Source organism: Balaenoptera acutorostrata, chromosome 9, assembly GCF_949987535.1.
Source record: "Balaenoptera acutorostrata chromosome 9, mBalAcu1.1, whole genome shotgun sequence".
NCBI lineage: Eukaryota > Metazoa > Chordata > Mammalia > Artiodactyla > Balaenopteridae > Balaenoptera > Balaenoptera acutorostrata.
The window spans coordinates 88,924,171-88,944,839 of NC_080072.1; the positions used below are offsets into that span (position 1 = coordinate 88,924,171).

The 20,669-nt window shown below is 52.9% G+C and overlaps 1 protein-coding gene and 1 long non-coding RNA gene across 11 annotated transcripts in view; one reads left to right on the plus strand and one right to left on the minus strand.

Moving 5' to 3' along the window:
* BCO2 (beta-carotene oxygenase 2) overlaps positions 1-20,669 on the minus strand; it is a 479,892-nt gene that overhangs the window by 301,020 nt on the left and 158,203 nt on the right. The gene's annotated exons all lie outside the window — the stretch shown is intronic.
* The window catches only part of LOC103009086 (uncharacterized), a 143,124-nt gene that overhangs the window by 117,259 nt on the left and 5,196 nt on the right, over positions 1-20,669 (plus strand). For all 3 annotated transcript variants that reach the window (XR_009009269.1, XR_009009270.1, XR_009009271.1), the window contains 2 exons: positions 9,387-11,607; positions 15,521-15,723. This is a non-coding gene — a long non-coding RNA (uncharacterized LOC103009086). The remainder of the gene's footprint in view (positions 1-9,386; positions 11,608-15,520; positions 15,724-20,669) is intronic.

Sequence of the window (20,669 nt, forward strand, 5' to 3'; positions counted from 1 at the left end):
TCTTACCTCCACAGTGACAGGGTCCACCTCCTCCGTGCCCCCTCTTACCTCCACAGGGACAGGTTCCACCTCCTCCGTGCCCCTTCATACCTGGAGAATGACAGGGTCCACCTCTTCGCTGCCCCCCTCTGACACCCCATAACAGGGTCCACTCCCTCCCTGCCCCCCTCTGACTTCCCATAAAAGGGTCTACCTCCTCCCTGCCCCCCTCTGACCTCACATAACAGGGTCTACCTCCTCCATTCCCTCTCTTACCTCCATTATCACAGGGTCCACCTCCTCCTCCTCCTCCATGCCCCGTCTTACATCCACAGTGACAGGGTCCGCCTCCTCCGTGCCCCCCTCTTACCTCCACAATGACTGGGTCCACCTCGTCGCTGCCCCATCGTACCTCTACAATCACAGTGTCCTCCTCCTCCATGCCCCCTCTTCCCTCCAGAATGACAGGGTCCACCTCCTCCCTGCCCCCTCTTACCTACAAAATGACTGGGTTCACCTCCTCCATGCCCCCTCTAACCTCCACAATGACAGGGTCCACCTACTCCGTGCCCCCTCTTACCTCCACAGTGTCAGGGTCCACCTCCTCCGTGCACCCTCTTACCTCCACAGTGAGAGGGTCCACCTCCTCTCTGCCCACTCTTACCTCCACAGTGACAGGGCCCACCGCCTCCGTGCCCCGTCTTACATCCACAGTGACGGGGTCCACCTCCTCCGTGCCCCCTCTTACCTCCACAGTGACATGGTCCACCTCCTCCGTGCCCCCTGTTACCTCCACAATGACAGAGTCCACCTCCTCTTTGCCCCGCTCTGACCCCTCATAACAGGGTCCACCTCCTCCCTTCCCCCTCTTACCTCCACAATGACAGGGTTCACCTCCTCCCTGCCCCCTCTTACCTCCACTATGACACGGTCCACCTCCTCCCTGCACCCTCTTACTTCCACAATGACAGGGTCCACCTCCTCGCTGCCCCCCTCTGACCCCCCATAACAGGGTTCACCCCCTCCCTGCCCCACTCTGACCCTCCATTACAGGGTCTACCTCCTCCCTCCCGCCTCTGACCTCCCATAACAGGCTCCACCTCCTCCCTTCCCTCTCTTACCTCCATTATGACAGGGTCCACCTCCTCCGTGCCACCTCCTACCTCCACACTGATAGGGTTCACCTCCTCCTTGCCCCCTCTTACCTCCACAATCACAGGGTCCACCTCCTCCGTGCCGCCTCTTATGTCCATAATGACAGGGTCCACCTCCTCCGTGCCCCCTCTTAACTCCACAATGACAGAGTCCACCTCCTCTTTGCCCCCCTCTGACCCCCCAGAACAGGGTCCACCTCCTCGCTGCCTCCCTTTGACCTCCCATAACTGGGTCCACATCCTCCCTTTCCTCTCTTACCTCCATTATGAAAGGGTCCACCTACTCCGTGCCCCTTCTTACATCCACTATGACATAGTCCACCTCCTCGCTGCCGCACTCAAACCCCCCTTAATAGGGTACACATCCTCGCTGCCACTCTCTGACCTCCCATAAGAGGGTCCACCCACTCCGTGCCCCCTCTTACCTCCACACTGACAGGGTCCACCTCCTCCGTGCCGCCTCTTACCTCCACTATAACAGGGTCCACCTTCTCCGTGCCCCTTTTTACCTCCACTATGACAGAATCCACGTCCTCGCTGCCCGCCTCTGACCCCCCCATAACAGGGTCCACCGCCTCGCTGCCCCCCTCTGACCCCCCATAACAGGCTCCACCTCCTCCCTTCCCCCTCTTACCTCCACTATGACAGGGACACCTCCACCGTGCCCCCTCTTACTTACACAGCGACAGGATCCACGTCCCCCGTGCCCCCTCTTACCTCCACAGTGACAGGGTCCACCTCCTCCGTGCCCCCTCTTACCTCCACATGGACAGGTTCCACCTCCTCCGTGCCCCTTCATACCTGGAGAATGACAGGGTCCACCTCTTCGCTGCCCCCCTCTGACACCCCATAACAGGGTCCACTCCCTCCCTGCCCCCCTCTGACTTCCCATAAAAGGGTCTACCTCCTCCCTGCCCCCCTCTGACCTCACATAACAGGGTCTACCTCCTCCATTCCCTCTCTTACCTCCATTATCACAGGGTCCACCTCCTCCTCCTCCTCCATGCCCCGTCTTACATCCACAGTGACAGGGTCCGCCTCCTCCGTGCCCCCCTCTTACCTCCACAATGACTGGGTCCACCTCGTCGCTGCCCCATCGTACCTCTACAATCACAGTGTCCTCCTCCTCCATGCCCCCTCTTCCCTCCAGAATGACAGGGTCCACCTCCTCCCTGCCCCCTCTTACCTACAAAATGACTGGGTTCACCTCCTCCATGCCCCCTCTAACCTCCACAATGACAGGGTCCACCTACTCCGTGCCCCCTCTTACCTCCACAGTGTCAGGGTCCACCTCCTCCGTGCACCCTCTTACCTCCACAGTGAGAGGGTCCACCTCCTCTCTGCCCACTCTTACCTCCACAGTGACAGGGCCCACCGCCTCCGTGCCCCGTCTTACATCCACAGTGACGGGGTCCACCTCCTCCGTGCCCCCTCTTACATCCACAGTGACAGGGTCCGCCTCCTCCGTGCCCCCTCTTACCTCCACAGTGACATGGTCCACCTCCTCCGTGCCCCCTGTTACCTCCACAATGACAGAGTCCACCTCCTCTTTGCCCCGCTCTGACCCCTCATAACAGGGTCCACCTCCTCCCTTCCCCCTCTTACCTCCACAATGACAGGGTTCACCTCCTCCCTGCCCCCTCTTACCTCCACTATGACACGGTCCACCTCCTCCCTGCACCCTCTTACTTCCACAATGACAGGGTCCACCTCCTCGCTGCCCCCCTCTGACCCCCCATAACAGGGTTCACCCCCTCCCTGCCCCACTCTGACCCTCCATTACAGGGTCTACCTCCTCCCTCCCGCCTCTGACCTCCCATAACAGGCTCCACCTCCTCCCTTCCCTCTCTTACCTCCATTATGACAGGGTCCACCTCCTCCGTGCCACCTCCTACCTCCACACTGATAGGGTTCACCTCCTCCTTGCCCCCTCTTACCTCCACAATCACAGGGTCCACCTCCTCCGTGCCGCCTCTTATGTCCATAATGACAGGGTCCACCTCCTCCGTGCCCCCTCTTAACTCCACAATGACAGAGTCCACCTCCTCTTTGCCCCCCTCTGACCCCCCAGAACAGGGTCCACCTCCTCGCTGCCTCCCTTTGACCTCCCATAACTGGGTCCACATCCTCCCTTTCCTCTCTTACCTCCATTATGAAAGGGTCCACCTACTCCGTGCCCCTTCTTACATCCACTATGACATAGTCCACCTCCTCGCTGCCGCACTCAAACCCCCCTTAATAGGGTACACATCCTCGCTGCCACTCTCTGACCTCCCATAAGAGGGTCCACCTCCTCCGTGCCGCCTCTTACCTCCACTATAACAGGGTCCACCTTCTCCGTGCCCCTTTTTACCTCCACTATGACAGAATCCACGTCCTCGCTGCCCGCCTCTGACCCCCCATAACAGGGTCCACCGCCTCGCTGCCCCCCTCTGACCCCCCATAACAGGCTCCACCTCCTCCCTTCCCCCTCTTACCTCCACTATGACAGGGACACCTCCACCGTGCCCCCTCTTACTTACACAGCGACAGGATCCACGTCCCCCGTGCCCCCTCTTACCTCCACAGTGACAGGGTCCACCTCCTCCGTGCTCCCTCTTACCTCCACAGGGACAGGTTCCACCTCCTCCGTGCCCCTTCATACCTGGAGAATGACAGGGTCCACCTCTTCGCTGCCCCCCTCTGACACCCCATAACAGGGTCCACTCCCTCCCTGCCCCCCTCTGACTTCCCATAAAAGGGTCTACCTCCTCCCTGCCCCCCTCTGACCTCACATAACAGGGTCTACCTCCTCCATTCCCTCTCTTACCTCCATTATCACAGGGTCCACCTCCTCCTCCTCCTCCATGCCCCGTCTTACATCCACAGTGACAGGGTCCGCCTCCTCCGTGCCCCCCTCTTACCTCCACAATGACTGGGTCCACCTCGTCGCTGCCCCATCGTACCTCTACAATCACAGTGTCCTCCTCCTCCATGCCCCCTCTTCCCTCCAGAATGACAGGGTCCACCTCCTCCCTGCCCCCTCTTACCTACAAAATGACTGGGTTCACCTCCTCCATGCCCCCTCTAACCTCCACAATGACAGGGTCCACCTACTCCGTGCCCCCTCTTACCTCCACAGTGTCAGGGTCCACCTCCTCCGTGCACCCTCTTACCTCCACAGTGAGAGGGTCCACCTCCTCTCTGCCCACTCTTACCTACACAGTGACAGGGCCCACCGCCTCCGTGCCCCGTCTTACATCCACAATGACGGGGTCCACCTCCTCCGTGCCCCCTCTTACATCCACAGTGACAGGGTCCGCCTCCTCCGTGCCCCCTCTTACCTCCACAGTGACATGGTCCACCTCCTCCGTGCCCCCTGTTACCTCCACAATGACAGAGTCCACCTCCTCTTTGCCCCGCTCTGACCCCTCATAACAGGGTCCACCTCCTCCCTTCCCCCTCTTACCTCCACAATGACAGGGTTCACCTCCTCCCTGCCCCCTCTTACCTCCACTATGACACGGTCCACCTCCTCCCTGCACCCTCTTACTTCCACAATGACAGGGTCCACCTCCTCGCTGCCCCCCTCTGACCCCCCATAACAGGGTTCACCCCCTCCCTGCCCCACTCTGACCCTCCATTACAGGGTCTACCTCCTCCCTCCCGCCTCTGACCTCCCATAACAGGCTCCACCTCCTCCCTTCCCTCTCTTACCTCCATTATGACAGGGTCCACCTCCTCCGTGCCACCTCCTACCTCCACACTGATAGGGTTCACCTCCTCCTTGCCCCCTCTTACCTCCACAATCACAGGGTCCACCTCCTCCGTGCCGCCTCTTATGTCCATAATGACAGGGTCCACCTCCTCCGTGCCCCCTCTTAACTCCACAATGACAGAGTCCACCTCCTCTTTGCCCCCCTCTGACCCCCCAGAACAGGGTCCACCTCCTCGCTGCCTCCCTTTGACCTCCCATAACTGGGTCCACATCCTCCCTTTCCTCTCTTACCTCCATTATGAAAGGGTCCACCTACTCCGTGCCCCTTCTTACATCCACTATGACATAGTCCACCTCCTCGCTGCCGCACTCAAACCCCCCTTAATAGGGTACACATCATCGCTGCCACTCTCTGACCCCCCATAAGAGTGTCCACCCACTCCGTGCCCCCTCTTACCTCCACACTGACAGGGTCCACCTCCTCCGTGCCGCCTTTTACCTCCACTATAACAGGGTCTACCTTCTCCGTGCCCCTTTTTACCTCCACTATGACAGAATCCACGTCCTCGCTGCCCGCCTCTGACCCCCCATAACAGGGTCCACCTCCTCGCTGCCCCCCTCTGACCCCCCATAACAGGGTCCACCTCCTCCCTTCCCCCTCTTACCTCCACAATGACTGGGTCCACCTCCTCGCTGCCCGCCTCTGATCCCCCATAACAGGGTCCACGCCCTCCCTGCCCCCCTCTGACTTCCCATAACAGAGTCTACCTCCTCCCTGCCCTCCGCTTACCTTTCATAACAGGGTCCACCTCCTCCCTTCCCCCTCTTAACTCCATTATGACAGGGTCCACCTCCTCCGTGCCCCTTCTTACCTCCACTATGACAGAGTCCACCTCCTCGCTGCCCCCCTCTCACCCCCCGTAACAGGGTACACCTCTTCGCTGCCCCCTCTTACCTCTACAATGACAGAGTCCACCTCCTCTGTGTGCCCTCTTACCTCCACAATGACAGGGTCCACCTCCTCCCTGCCCCCCTCTGACCCCCCATGACAGAGTCCACCTCCTCTCTTCCCCCTCTTACCTCCACAATGACAGAGTCCACCTCCTCCGTGCCCCCTCTTACCTCCACAATGACAGAGTCCACCTCCTCCGTGCCCCCTCTTACGTCCACACTGACAGGGTCCACGTCCTCACTGCCCCCCTCTGACCCCCCATAACAGGGTCCACCTCCTCTTTGCCCCCCTCTGACCCCCCATAACAGGGTCCACCTCCTCCCTTCCCCCTCTTACTTCCCCAATGACAGGGTCCACCTCCTCGCTGCCCACCTCTGACCACCCATAACAGGTCCCACCCCCTCCCGGCCCCCCTCTGACTTCCCATAACAGAGTCTACCTCCTCCCTGCCCTCCGAATACCTTCCATAACAGGGTCCACCTCCTCCCTTCCCCCTCTTAACTCCATTATGACAGGGTCCACCTCCTCCGTGCCCCTTCTTACCTCCACTATGACAGAGTCCACCTCCTCGCTGCCCCCCTCTCACCCCCCGTAACAGGGTACACCTCCTCGCTGCCCCCCTCTCACTGCACATAACAGGGTCCATCTCCTCGCTGCCCCCCTCTGACCCCCCATAACAGGGTCCAATTCCTCCCTTCCCCCTCTTACCTCCACAATCACAGGGTCCACCTCCTCGCTGCCCCATTCTGACCCCCCATAACAGGGTCCACCTCCTCCCTGCCCCCTCTTACCTCCACAGTGACAGGGTCCACCTCCTCCGTGCCCCTTCTTACCTCCACAGTGACAGGGTCCACCTCCTCCCTGCCCCCTCTTACCTCCACAGTGACAGGGTCCACCTCCTCCCTGCCCCCTCTTACCTCCACAGTGAGAGGGTCCACCTCCTCCGTGCCCCCTCTTACCTCCACAGTGACAGGGTCCACCTCCTCCGTGCCCCCTCTTACCTCCACAGTGACAGGGTCCACCTCCTCCATGCCCCCTCTTACCTCTACAGTGACAGGGTCCACGTCCTCCCTGCCCCCTCTTACCTCCATTATGACGCGGTCAACCGCCTCCCTGCCCCCTGTTACCTCCATGATGACACGGTCCACCTCCTCCCTGCCCCCTCTTACCGCCAATATGACCAGGTAAGAGTATTAGCTAGAATTTTCCATCCCAGTGTGCCCAGATGGGAATCTCTCCCATCAGGTTTTGGAAGCAGAGATCCAGAGACTTCCCCGCCCAAATTGGCTGGGACTTAAATTCATCGATAGTCTGGTGTTCTTAGGGACTCTTTTAATGTATCTGGTCCGTTTTGCCTGGGTGTCTTTAAAAATAACTCACCCCCTCCCAAAACATTTTCAACTTTGCCTCCCAAAAAATGTCAGAAACAGCAAGATCGATGCAAAGACCCATGAGGATATTGGAAAGAGATGCAAAGCGTCTTTTAAAGAGAGACGGGTCTTTGCAGATGCTCCTGGGAAAATTTGTCAATGCATTTGCAGGAAGTACGGTTCGGTTCATGTGTCCAGGTAGCATGAATGGACATATTCACCGAATGAAGGAAAAAGACTGCTTATCATCCCCGACTCCCAGCCGGGGACCAGGTACAGGTCAGCCAGCGGCGGAGTTAAGGTGTGAGATTCCACTGGCCCGGAGCGAGTCTGCAGGGTGATGGGCAGGGCTGTGCTGAGTGAGGCCTGATGTGGAGAGCACAGCTCACTGCCCCAGCCAGGGAGTGGACGGAGGGTGGCATCTTCCAGGGGGGAACTGGAAGGGTTTTTCCAAACGGGCTCATGGCTCATATTGTGAATGGAGGGTGTATACAAAATACTGCAAGAGGCGAACAAAAGTAAACTCTTCAGAAACATCCTTTTTAATGGCTGCATAGCATGCAATCCTGTAGCTGTATAATTTCCTTCCCAGTCCTAACCGTTGGCTATACCAGTTGTTCCCTAATTATCTTTTTGCTACTCAAATATAATTTTCTTGCTGTGCAAATCACTAAGCACCTAGAGCCAAACTGTGCCAGGCACGGGTCTCATACTTATATGAATTACCTAACATTCACAACAACCCAAAAGGCAGGTACTGTTATTTGCATCTTCCTGTGTAGTTTTCTCCTTACTTAGTATCATTTTGTTCAGTGGAGTTACTGGGCCAAAAGATAGAATCACACGTCACGGTCGTTAAGTACCAGCAAATTTCATCTTCCCATAAGTCATGCGTGAGAGCCCCACTATTCTCAGATCTTCAGCAGCATCTGGTATTGCCACTGAAAAAATTTTAAAACAAATAAATTTACTTCTTTGATAAAGTGCCATATCATAGTTTAGTAATTTGCATTTCCTTGATTATCTGTATTTGCAGTTCAAGAAAATGGGTGTTAAGAGTTTGACATGGGGAAATGGCTAAAATAATGACTGGTGACAAAACCAGAATAAAAATGGGGATCAAGTAAGGGTATAATAACTAAATATGATGCATAGAAGAGACTAGAAGGAAATGCATCCAAATGTCAGTAGTGGTTGCCTTCGGCAATGGAAATCTCTCCCTTTTTCTTTGTCTCCCTCTCACATACACATTTGTTAAATGTGTCTGCATTATTTCTGTATTCATAAAATATTTTACAAATTGTTTGGAAAAAAAATATGTTAAGCCAAAACCTCAAACAAGATTATAAAATGAGAAAAACCAAGGAAGGAGACTACTTCACTATGGGAAAAACTGCAGTATTGTGAGACAAGCAAGCTGTTTCCTTTTCAAGGCAGGGACTGGGGGAGGGTCAGAGGAGTCTGGAGCCCCAGGCCGAGTGAGTAGACGGGGATGAGGGTTGAATCGTGCCCACGTAGTAAGCGTTTGTGGCCTGAATCACTGCATCCGGGCCTGTCTGAGCAACACGACAGGTGTGAGAGTGTCACCGCCAGACGTGTCCAAATTCCCTGCCCCGAGGCTGCAAAGTGGTTTCATGCACCACGTTCACGAAGCCCGGGCGGGACGGGGAGGGGGTCAGCGTCTGCCACATCAGATGCCCAGCGCCTGGGGACAGGCCCAGCTGTTACTGTATTGGGCAGGGGTCCATTTTCTTGACTGAAAAAGAGAAAACTGTTGAAGTCTGGGGTATATTTAGAACTCACAGACAGACGTGTTCACGGGTAGGGGTGTGTACTCCTTTGGGGGAGAAAGCTTTCAGCAGCGTTCTCCAGCTGGTTAGTATTGACCTCTGGCCCAGGGATGCTGTAGCCAGGAGTTGGTCTTTTTAAAAAACGATGATTTATTGTTTTCTATTGAAGTAGAGTTGATTTACAATGTTATGTTAGTTTCAGGTATACAGCAAAGTGATTCGGTTATACATATATTCTTTTTCAGATTCTTCTCCCTTATAAGTTATTACAAGATAGGGAATATAATTCCTCCCTGTGCTGTACAGTAGGTCCTTGTGGCAGGAGTTATTCTTAGGAGGGGTTGTTCCTCGTTGAAGAAAGATCCCAGAGAAACAGCGTCAGTAAGATGTTCTCTGGGAAACGGTGTCCTTACGTTCATCCCCTCTCATCCTCTTTTCCTGCAGAAATTTGAGGATGCCATCACCCATTGGCTAAACAGAGGTCGGAATGGGCACGACTGCTACGATTACCACCAGCGCCACCACGATGAGGATGCTGCGATCGGTCCCTGGAGCCCCTAGGGCTTCAGGCACGGAGCCAGCATCAACTACGACGACTACTGACCGTCGCTCAGGCGGGCTCGGGGCCGCAGGCTCCGCACGATGCCCGGGCTGTGTCTGCTGCGCCCGTTCTCGGTTCATCCTTCCTACCCGCTTTCTGTGGCCACAAAGGAAGAGTTAAAGCAAAGAACGTAAATGCCTTTCGAGGTTTCATGCAAGTACCTAACAATGCATTTCATTTAAAAATAGAAATAAAAACATTTTGTTAACACATCTCAGAGTTCACTTGGATGAAACTTGAGCTGGCGAGAGTTTTCCTTCCCTGCATGTTTCTGAGGTTGAAGCAACTTCTCAGAGGCACCTCCCCTCTGCTATCTGAAGTGTTACCTCTCCAAGAATTCCCACCACCCCAGACCATGGGACCGAGCAGGGGTCTTCAATGTATTCGAATTCAGTCCACACTAAATGCCAAATTAAGAATGAAAAAGCAAGAAAATTTAGCTGGAAATTAATTTAAGGTCACAGAACACGGTTTGGGGGATGAAGCATCCACATGGGTTTGTAAATTTGCTGTTCCACATCCCGAGCCAGAGGTGGACCTGTTTAATATTGTCAGGCAGGAAAAAAAGGGTAATAGAAAAAACACGGAAGTTTGGTTGATTTCACAGCCTCACTTGTCTTAAAAAATTAAACCTTGTCTAATGAGTTCAAGAAAGATGTACGAATATACATTGCATCATGTTTAAACAATCTGAGTGAATGAAAGAGAAAAGTGTCCTGGGGGTGGGTAGAGGGAGGGGAGGAAAGTGGGGAGGTGACACCTGCAGAGGGGAGGGGCCCTCAGAATGGCTCTTGAACTCGTGTGGGTCACAGACCCTCTGACAGCCTGATGGAAGCTTTCTCAGAAAAATGATAGGTGATTTTGCATATAGTCTCTGAAACACATCCTCATTCACAAGCTGCAGATGATAAACCCCTGGGTTTGGTGGGAAGTTCCTACCAGCATCAGGAGACCAGTGTTTGTGGACAATCCTTTGGAATCCTTACAACTTTTAAAACTTTGTGGTAAAATGTACACAACATAAAATCCATCATTTTAAGCAGTTTTAGATGTATAGTTCAGTGGCATTAAGTACATTCACCTTGTTGTACAACCGTCCCACCGTCTACGTCCAGAATCATTTCATCTTCCCCAAACTGAAACTCTGTCTCCATTAAACACTCACTCCCCATCCCCTCCCCCAGCCCCTGGTACGCACCATCCACTTCCTGTCTCGGTGAATTTGACTCCTCTGGGGATCTCATATGAGTGGAATCAGACACACAGTATTTGTCCTTTGGTGACTGGCTTATGTCACTGAGCATAATGTCCTCAAGGTTCATCCATGTTATAGCAGGTGTCAGAAGTTCCTCCCTTTTTAAGGCTGAATAATATTCTATTTTGTGTGTAGCCCACGTTTTGTTTATCCATCATCCATCAGCGGACACTGGGTTGCCTCCACCTCCTGGCTGTTGTGAGTAATGCTGTGGACACGGGTCTGTAAACATCTCTTCATGTCCCCACGTTCAGTTCTTTGGGGGATATACCCAGAAGTGGAATTATTAGATCATATGGTAACTCTGTTTAATTTTTCGGGGAATCACCACACATGTTTTCCACATCAGTTGTACTACTCTACATTTTGATATAACGTAGAGTTGTAATAGGGAAGAACATTTTGTATTCTCTTACAAGTTAATTTAAGCCGATAAGCTTAAATTCCACACAATGGCCCATCTCGGACCCTTGCCTCCGAGAGATGAAGGTAAATGAGCATTCAGCTCAAACACCTGTGTGTTTAGCTCCCAAGAAACCTCCTGAGCAGGCCCACCTGTGAATGACTGCAGGAGGGAGAAATGAACACCTCCCCTCCGGAGGCTGACGGGAACCAGGAAGTGCTTGGCTTTAGTCCCGCCCCTTGTAGTATAAAAGGAGCCCGACTGCTGCCGCAGGCAAGACGGCTCCTGGGGGCACGAGCCCACCGTCTTCTGGGTTTGGGGGCTCTCCGAAGGAAGTCGTTATTCTTTGCCCAGCAACTCGTCTCCTGATTATTGGCCTGTCCTGTGGCGAGCAGTGAGAGCTTGGGTAACAGGGTTCCATGAAAACTTTCGTTTCTTTTTCTTCACTCCTCTGGGGCAGCCGCAAACGCCAGTGCAGCGTTGAGGGGGAGGCGGGGTGGGCGTGATGGAAAGGACGTCTTCACTCTATTCCTCACCTTAAATGTTGCCGTGCTTCTCCATAAAGTATGTTTGCTGGGTGTTCTTGGTCGACGTCTTTTGTCAAGTTAAGGAAATTACTATTCTTTGAAAAATATGCTAAGAAAAACTTTAAATGTCATATATGGATGCTGAATTCTAGTTTCTTTATCTGTTGAGATAACATATCCTTTTAAATCTGTTAATTAACAACAGTTCTAGTAATACATTTTCATATTAATCAGTCTCATTCCTGGAATAAAAACTAACTTGATCATGATTTTTTTTTTCAGTGTTGGATCTGGTTGGATGATATTTGTTGAGAATTTTTGCATCCGTGTCCATGAGGAAGATTGGGCTGTAGTTTTCTTTCCCGTTCCGTTTTTGTCAGTTTGGTTGTCCGGCTTATGCTGGTTTCTTAAAATGAATTGTTTATTATTTCTTCACGTAAGAATGGAATTATCTGTTTCCTGAATGTTTGGGAGCATTCTGATAAAGCCATTTGCATGTGGTGTTTTCTTCATGGTAAAAATTTTGACCATTGCATGCATTTCTTTTACAGGTAAAGGATTATTCTGGCTTCGTTTCTCTCCTTGAATCTGTTTTGCTAAATTCTATCTTTCTCAGTAGTCATCAATTATATGAAAATTTGAAGGGTGTTGAGAGTTGGTCTCAGGATCTTATCTTTTTTTCTCAGTAACGTCTGTGGTTATGGTGTTTTTCACTCCATTTCATTTGTGCCTTTAAACAAAATGAATCTTGTCTTTTCAAACATGTAGTTTTTGCCTTGTTGATGTGCTTCTCTATTTCACAAATTTCTGTTCTCTTAATTTCCTTCCTTCTGCACCTGTGGGTCTTTGATTTCTGTTAGATCTTAGCTCAATTTTGAGCCTTATTTTTTTCAAAGGCCAATTCTTGCTATTCTAAGTTTCCTTTCAAGAATTGCATCCCATGAGTTTGATGTGAAAAGTGAGATGATGAATTTGTCTAATTTCAATGATAATTTCTCCTTTGACCCTCGAGCCGATTACAAGTGTTATGAAATTTCCAAGTGAATGAATTTTTCTAATGATCTTATTGGCTTTGTTTTCTAACTTAATTGCATTGCGGTTTTTAAAAAATGTAGTCTGATCATAATTCTTTGAAGTATACCAAGGTCAGCTTTACATCTGAGCGTGTGCCAAACCAGCACGTGTTCATGTGTGCCTGAAAGGAATGTGTCTTTTCCAGACATCAGATGCAGTCAAGTGCATTAGCTCAAGCCCAATGGTGACACTGTTCACATCTTCTATTTTCTTACTAATTTTCTTGGTTCATTTGATCTACCGATTACTGATAAGTGTGTTAAAATCTACCATGACAATGGATTGGACAAGTTTTTCCTCTAATTCTGTCAGTCTGGCTTCGCATGAGGCTATACACAAATTCCCATGGGACACACATCTAGAATCGATACATTTTCCCAGTGAATGGAATCACTTATTGTTCTGCAGCAAATTTCCTTATTTCTAATGATGCTTTTTGCCTGAATTCTCCTTTGCTATTAATATGACTATAGTTTGCCTCCTGTTGGTTACTAATTGCCTGGTCTGTCTTTTCCATAGTTGGGCCTTTTATCTTTCTGCGTGCTTTAGGTGTGTTTTTTGCAAAGAGTACATAGCTGAAATTTGTTTTGTTTTTAAAATAGGGTATAACTCTTAAGGTCTGAACAGGAGAATTTAGTCCACTTACGTGTATTGAGATTTATGATTTGGTTTCTTTTTTTTTTAAGATTTTTTTTTTTGATGTAGACCATTTTTAAAGTGTTTATGGAATTTGCTACAATATTGCTTATGTTTTATGTTTTGGTTTTTTGGCCATGCCAAAAGATCCCATGCGGGATCTCAGTTTCCTGGCCAGGGATTGAACCTGCACCCACTGCATTGGAAGGCAAAGTCTCAACCACTGGACCTCCAGGGAAGTCCTTTGTGATTTGGTTTTATCTCTAACATCACATTTTGAATTTTGACTTGTCCCATTTTACGTGTTCCTCTCCCCCTTTTCCTCTTGTCTTGCCTTCATTTGGACTGTTTGTTTTCCTTCACTTATTCTTTTCCCTTCACTTCTTTTGAAGGTTACACTGGGTCTGTTCTATTAGTGTTTGCCCATTTAATCCATATTTAACAAGTTACCAGTAATCAATAGCCATAGTCTTGTCCTGGACAATACAAGGACCCCAAAATACTTTATTCTGCAACCTCCCCTCCCAATTTATAACCTACAGTAACTTGGCATTTTAAATCGAGTCTGCTTTATTTCCCCATAAGTTACCGTTGTTTCATTTATAGTTGCTGGTTTGATTAGGTGTCACAAAGCCGCTTGGTTCACTATTTCTCCTTCAGAGTCAGGCCACACATCTGAGCTCATTTTCCTTTGGCTTTAACTCCATCCTCCAGAATCCATTTAGTGAGGGTCCTTTGATGGTAAACTCCCAAGTTTCACACTTTCCCTTGTTTTACTCGCTATAGAATTCTTGCTTGAGTTAATCAGCACTTTGAAGATACTATCATATAGCCTTGTGGTTTCCACTGTTGATGTGAAGGCTTTCATTATAACCTGTCTTTCCTGTGGGGAGGGGACACCGTCCTCTCCAGCTGTCTTTTATAACAGACCCACCTTTGTTACTTATATCTGTGTCTATATATTTATACTGCTTGGGGTTTTTTGGGCTTCTTAATCTGAGGGTTGGTGTCTTTCAACAACTTTGGAAAATTCTGTTTCTTTGAATGTTCCTTCTTCCCCAGCCTATTATTTCTTGAACTTTATTCAGGTGTATAAATGTCACTATTTTCCCTTTTTCAAATGTGCTTAGTTCTGTCTTGTTATCTGTTCAGATTTTCAAGTTTCCCTTTCATTTCCTTAAAGGTATTAAACTTTATTTCCACCATCTGAAGTCGTTGCGGCTCTATTTCTAGCTGCCACCCGTTGCTTCTCACTCATGGTGTCTCGCCTCCTTGATGTCATGTAATTTCTAACCATGATGTACTCATTTTCCTTGGAGCTGTTTTTTGTTTTTTTTAAAATTTATTTATTTATTTTGATTTTTTGCTGTGTTGGGTGTTCGTTGCTGCACGCAATGTTAAGCCTGAGTTAAGTTGGATTCTTCCAGCCAGCACTTGGATTTCTTGTTGCTAGTGGCCTAAAGTTCAGGGGCCAGGGCTGGGGGGTGGGCGTCTACCAAACAGGGATCCTTCGTGGTCCCTGTTCTCCTGGTGCCCTCTCCCCACCCACCCATCCACTCCCACCCAAAGCATCCTAAGTGCCCTTGGCACTGTGATGGGTTAATTTGTCACTTCCCCTCATCAAGGTGGAGCCTTTTGGGGGCTCAGTCTGATAGGGGGCATCTGACCCGGGCTTTGTCTCCTATTCTGATGCCAGGCAGCCTTCAGAGAAGCACAGGCTCTACAGGATTCTGCAGAATCCTCCAGGCAAAGTCTGCTTTCGCTTCATTTTGGGATTCTGCAGATTCCTTGCTTTCGTATCATCTAAGGGATGCATTTTAAACAGATTTTTAAAACTCACATTCAGCAGCTCATCTACTCCCACTGGAGCATTGAGGACTCAGGTTATCTCTCTAATCTGCCCCCGCTCCTAGAGGCTCCCATTTGATCATTGATTGAAAATCATACGGTCTTTACCATTTTTGTGTGTCTAGGAAATCTCTTCTAAGAATAATGGTTTTTAATACAGAAAATACACAAGATTACAAATGAAAGCAGCTATATTGAAAAAGATATCAACACTTTATTTTTTATTTATTTAAGGCATCCAAGGCATCTTCTTTGGGAAAATTATCAATCACACAGGTGATGGTGTGACAGACGTTTCTCCAGCTGGACGGTGAACCCAGGATGCGGATCACCACAGTCTGTGCCATGAAGTCCTCAGCGCCGCACACAGAGCCTGTGGGACCAGCCGCTCTAGAGAGTGTGCGGGGTGGAGCCTGACGTCGCCCGGAAAGAAACAGGTGACGTACTCTCACGTTTCCATGTGAGGACAATGGACACAGGGGTAGAAAGTCACCTCCTGGACACAACGTGAGTTAGGAACAAAAGGGGAACTATAGCTCAGATTAGGCGGTCCTTCCCACACCCCTTAATCGGCACCCTCCCCAGGACGATCACCACCTTCTTAGCTTATCCGTGGCCCCTGACCACCACAAGACAGGGTCCAACTCCTCCCTGCCCCCCTCTGACCCCCCATAACAGGCTCCACCTCCTCCCTTCCCCCTCTTACCTCCACTATGACAGGGACACCTCCACCGTGCCCCCTCTTACTTACACAGCGACAGGATCCACGTCCCCCGTGCCCCCTCTTACCTCCACAGTGACAGGGTCCACCTCCTCCGTGCCCCCTCTTACCTCCACAGGGACAGGTTCCACCTCCTCCGTGCCCCGTCATACCTGGAGAATGACAGGGTCCACCTCTTCGCTGCCCCCCTCTGACACCCCATAACAGGGTCCACTCCCTCCCTGCCCCCCTCTGACTTCCCATAAAAGGGTCTACCTCCTCCCTGCCCCCCTCTGACCTCACATAACAGGGTCTACCTCCTCCATTCCCTCTCTTACCTCCATTATCACAGGGTCCACCTCCTCCTCCTCCTCCATGCCCCGTCTTACATCCACAGTGACAGGGTCCGCCTCCTCCGTGCCCCCCTCTTACCTCCACAATGACTGGGTCCACCTCGTCGCTGCCCCATCGTACCTCTACAATCACAGTGTCCTCCTCCTCCATGCCCCCTCTTCCCTCCAGAATGACAGGGTCCACCTCCTCCCTGCCCCCTCTTACCTACAAAATGACTGGGTTCACCTCCTCCATGCCCCCTCTAACCTCCACAATGACAGGGTCCACCTACTCCGTGCCCCCTCTTACCTCCACAGTGTCAGGGTCCACCTCCTCCGTGCACCCTCTTACCTCCACAGTGAGAGGGTCCACCTCCTCTCTGCCCACTCTTACCTCCACAGTGACAGGGCCCACCGCCTCCGTGCCCCGTCTTACATCCACAGTGACGGGGTCCACCTCCTCCGTGCCCCCTCTTACATCCACAGTGACAGGGTCCGCCTCCTCCGTGCCCCCTCTTACCTCCACAGTGACATGGTCCACCTCCTCCGTGCCCCCTGTTACCTCCACAATGACAGAGTCCACCTCCTCTTTGCCCCGCTCTGACCCCTCATAACAGGGTCCACCTCCTCCCTTCCCCCTCTTACCTCCACAATGACAGGGTTCACCTCCTCCCTGCCCCCTCTTACCTCCACTATGACACGGTCCACCTCCTCCCTGCACCCTCTTACTTCCACAATGACAGGGTCCACCTCCTCGCTGCCCCCCTCTGACCCCCCATAACAGGGTTCACCCCCTCCCTGCCCCACTCTGACCCTCCATTACAGGGTCTACCTCCTCCCTCCCGCCTCTGACCTCCCATAACAGGCTCCACCTCCTCCCTTCCCTCTCTTACCTCCATTATGACAGGGTCCACCTCCTCCGTGCCACCTCCTACCTCCACACTGATAGGGTTCACCTCCTCCTTGCCCCCTCTTACCTCCACAATCACAGGGTCCACCTCCTCCGTGCCGCCTCTTATGTCCATAATGACAGGGTCCACCTCCTCCGTGCCCCCTCTTAACTCCACAATGACAGAGTCCACCTCCTCTTTGCCCCCCTCTGACCCCCCAGAACAGGGTCCACCTCCTCGCTGCCTCCCTTTGACCTCCCATAACTGGGTCCACATCCTCCCTTTCCTCTCTTACCTCCATTATGAAAGGGTCCACCTACTCCGTGCCCCTTCTTACATCCACTATGACATAGTCCACCTCCTCGCTGCCGCACTCAAACCCCCCTTAATAGGGTACACATCCTCGCTGCCACTCTCTGACCTGCCATAAGAGGGTCCACCCACTCCGTGCCCCCTCTTACCTCCACACTGACAGGGTCCACCTCCTCCGTGCCGCCTCTTACCTCCACTATAACAGGGTCCACCTTCTCCGTGCCCCTTTTTACCTCCACTATGACAGAATCCACGTCCTCGCTGCCCGCCTCTGACCCCCCATAACAGGGTCCACCGCCTCGCTGCCCCCCTCTGACCCCCCATAACAGGCTCCACCTCCTCCCTTCCCCCTCTTACCTCCACTATGACAGGGACACCTCCACCGTGCCCCCTCTTACTTACACAGCGACAGGATCCACGTCCCCCGTGCCCCCTCTTACCTCCACAGTGACAGGGTCCACCTCCTCCGTGCCCCCTCTTACCTCCACATGGACAGGTTCCACCTCCTCCGTGCCCCTTCATACCTGGAGAATGACAGGGTCCACCTCTTCGCTGCCCCCCTCTGACACCCCATAACAGGGTCCACTCCCTCCCTGCCCCCCTCTGACTTCCCATAAAAGGGTCTACCTCCTCCCTGCCCCCCTCTGACCTCACATAACAGGGTCTACCTCCTCCATTCCCTCTCTTACCTCCATTATCACAGGGTCCACCTCCTCCTCCTCCTCCATGCCCCGTCTTACATCCACAGTGACAGGGTCCGCCTCCTCCGTGCCCCCCTCTTACCTCCACAATGACTGGGTCCACCTCGTCGCTGCCCCATCGTACCTCTACAATCACAGTGTCCTCCTCCTCCATGCCCCCTCTTCCCTCCAGAATGACAGGGTCCACCTCCTCCCTGCCCCCTCTTACCTACAAAATGACTGGGTTCACCTCCTCCATGCCCCCTCTAACCTCCACAATGACAGGGTCCACCTACTCCGTGCCCCCTCTTACCTCCACAGTGTCAGGGTCCACCTCCTCCGTGCACCCTCTTACCTCCACAGTGAGAGGGTCCACCTCCTCTCTGCCCACTCTTACCTCCACAGTGACAGGGCCCACCGCCTCCGTGCCCCGTCTTACAACCACAGTGACGGGGTCCACCTCCTCCGTGCCCCCTCTTACATCCACAGTGACAGGGTCCGCCTCCTCCGTGCCCCCTCTTACCTCCACAGTGACATGGTCCACCTCCTCCGTGCCCCCTGTTACCTCCACAATGACAGAGTCCACCTCCTCTTTGCCCCGCTCTGACCCCTCATAACAGGGTCCACCTCCTCCCTTCCCCCTCTTACCTCCACAATGACAGGGTTCACCTCCTCCCTGCCCCCTCTTACCTCCACTATGACACGGTCCACCTCCTCCCTGCACCCTCTTACTTCCACAATGACAGGGTCCACCTCCTCGCTGCCCCCCTCTGACCCCCCATAACAGGGTTCACCCCCTCCCTGCCCCACTCTGACCCTCCATTACAGGGTCTACCTCCTCCCTCCCGCCTCTGACCTCCCATAACAGGCTCCACCTCCTCCCTTCCCTCTCTTACCTCCATTATGACAGGGTCCACCTCCTCCGTGCCACCTCCTACCTCCACACTGATAGGGTTCACCTCCTCCTTGCCCCCTCTTACCTCCACAATCACAGGGTCCACCTCCTCCGTGCCGCCTCTTATGTCCATAATGACAGGGTCCACCTCCTCCGTGCCCCCTCTTAACTCCACAATGACAGAGTCCACCTCCTCTTTGCCCCCCTCTGACCCCCCAGAACAGGGTCCACCTCCTCGCTGCCTCCCTTTGACCTCCCATAACTGGGTCCACATCCTCCCTTTCCTCTCTTACCTCCATTATGAAAGGGTCCACCTACTCCGTGCCCCTTCTTACATCCACTATGACATAGTCCACCTCCTCGCTGCCGCACTCAAACCCCCCTTAATAGGGTACACATCCTCGCTGCCACTCTCTGACCTCCCATAAGAGGGTCCACCTCCTCCGTGCCGCCTCTTACCTCCACTATAACAGGGTCCACCTTCTCCGTGCCCCTTTTTACCTCCACTATGACAGAATCCACGTCCTCGCTGCCCGCCTCTGACCCCCCATAACAGGGTCCACCGCCTCGCTGCCCCCCTCTGACCCCCCATAACAGGCTCCACCTCCTCCCTTCCCCCTCTTACCTCCACTATGACAGGGACACCTCCACCGTGCCCCCTCTTACTTACACAGCGACAGGATCCACGTCCCCCGTGCCCCCTCTTACCTCCACAGTGACAGGGTCCACCTCCTCCGTGCTCCCTCTTACCTCCACAGGGACAGGTTCCACCTCCTCCGTGCCCCTTCATACCTGGAGAATGACAGGGTCCACCTCTTCGCTGCCCCCCTCTGACACCCCATAACAGGGTCCACTCCCTCCCTGCCCCCCTCTGACTTCCCATAAAAGGGTCTACCTCCTCCCTGCCCCCCTCTGACCTCACATAACAGGGTCTACCTCCTCCATTCCCTCTCTTACCTCCATTATCACAGGGTCCACCTCCTCCTCCTCCTCCATGCCCCGTCTTACATCCACAGTGACAGGGTCCGCCTCCTCCGTGCCCCCCTCTTACCTCCACAATGACTGGGTCCACCTCGTCGCTGCCCCATCGTACCTCTACAATCACAGTGTCCTCCTCCTCCATGCCCCCTCTTCCCTCCAGAATGACAGGGTCCACCTCCTCCCTGCCCCCTCTTACCTACAAAATGACTGGGTTCACCTCCTCCATGCCCCCTCTAACCTCCACAATGACAGGGTCCACCTACTCCGTGCCCCCTCTTACCTCCACAGTGTCAGGGTCCACCTCCTCCGTGCACCCTCTTACCTCCACAGTGAGAGGGTCCACCTCCTCTCTGCCCACTCTTACCTACACAGTGACAGGGCCCACCGCCTCCGTGCCCCGTCTTACATCCACAATGACGGGGTCCACCTCCTCCGTGCCCCCTCTTACATCCACAGTGACAGGGTCCGCCTCCTCCGTGCCCCCTCTTACCTCCACAGTGACATGGTCCACCTCCTCCGTGCCCCCTGTTACCTCCACAATGACAGAGTCCACCTCCTCTTTGCCCCGCTCTGACCCCTCATAACAGGGTCCA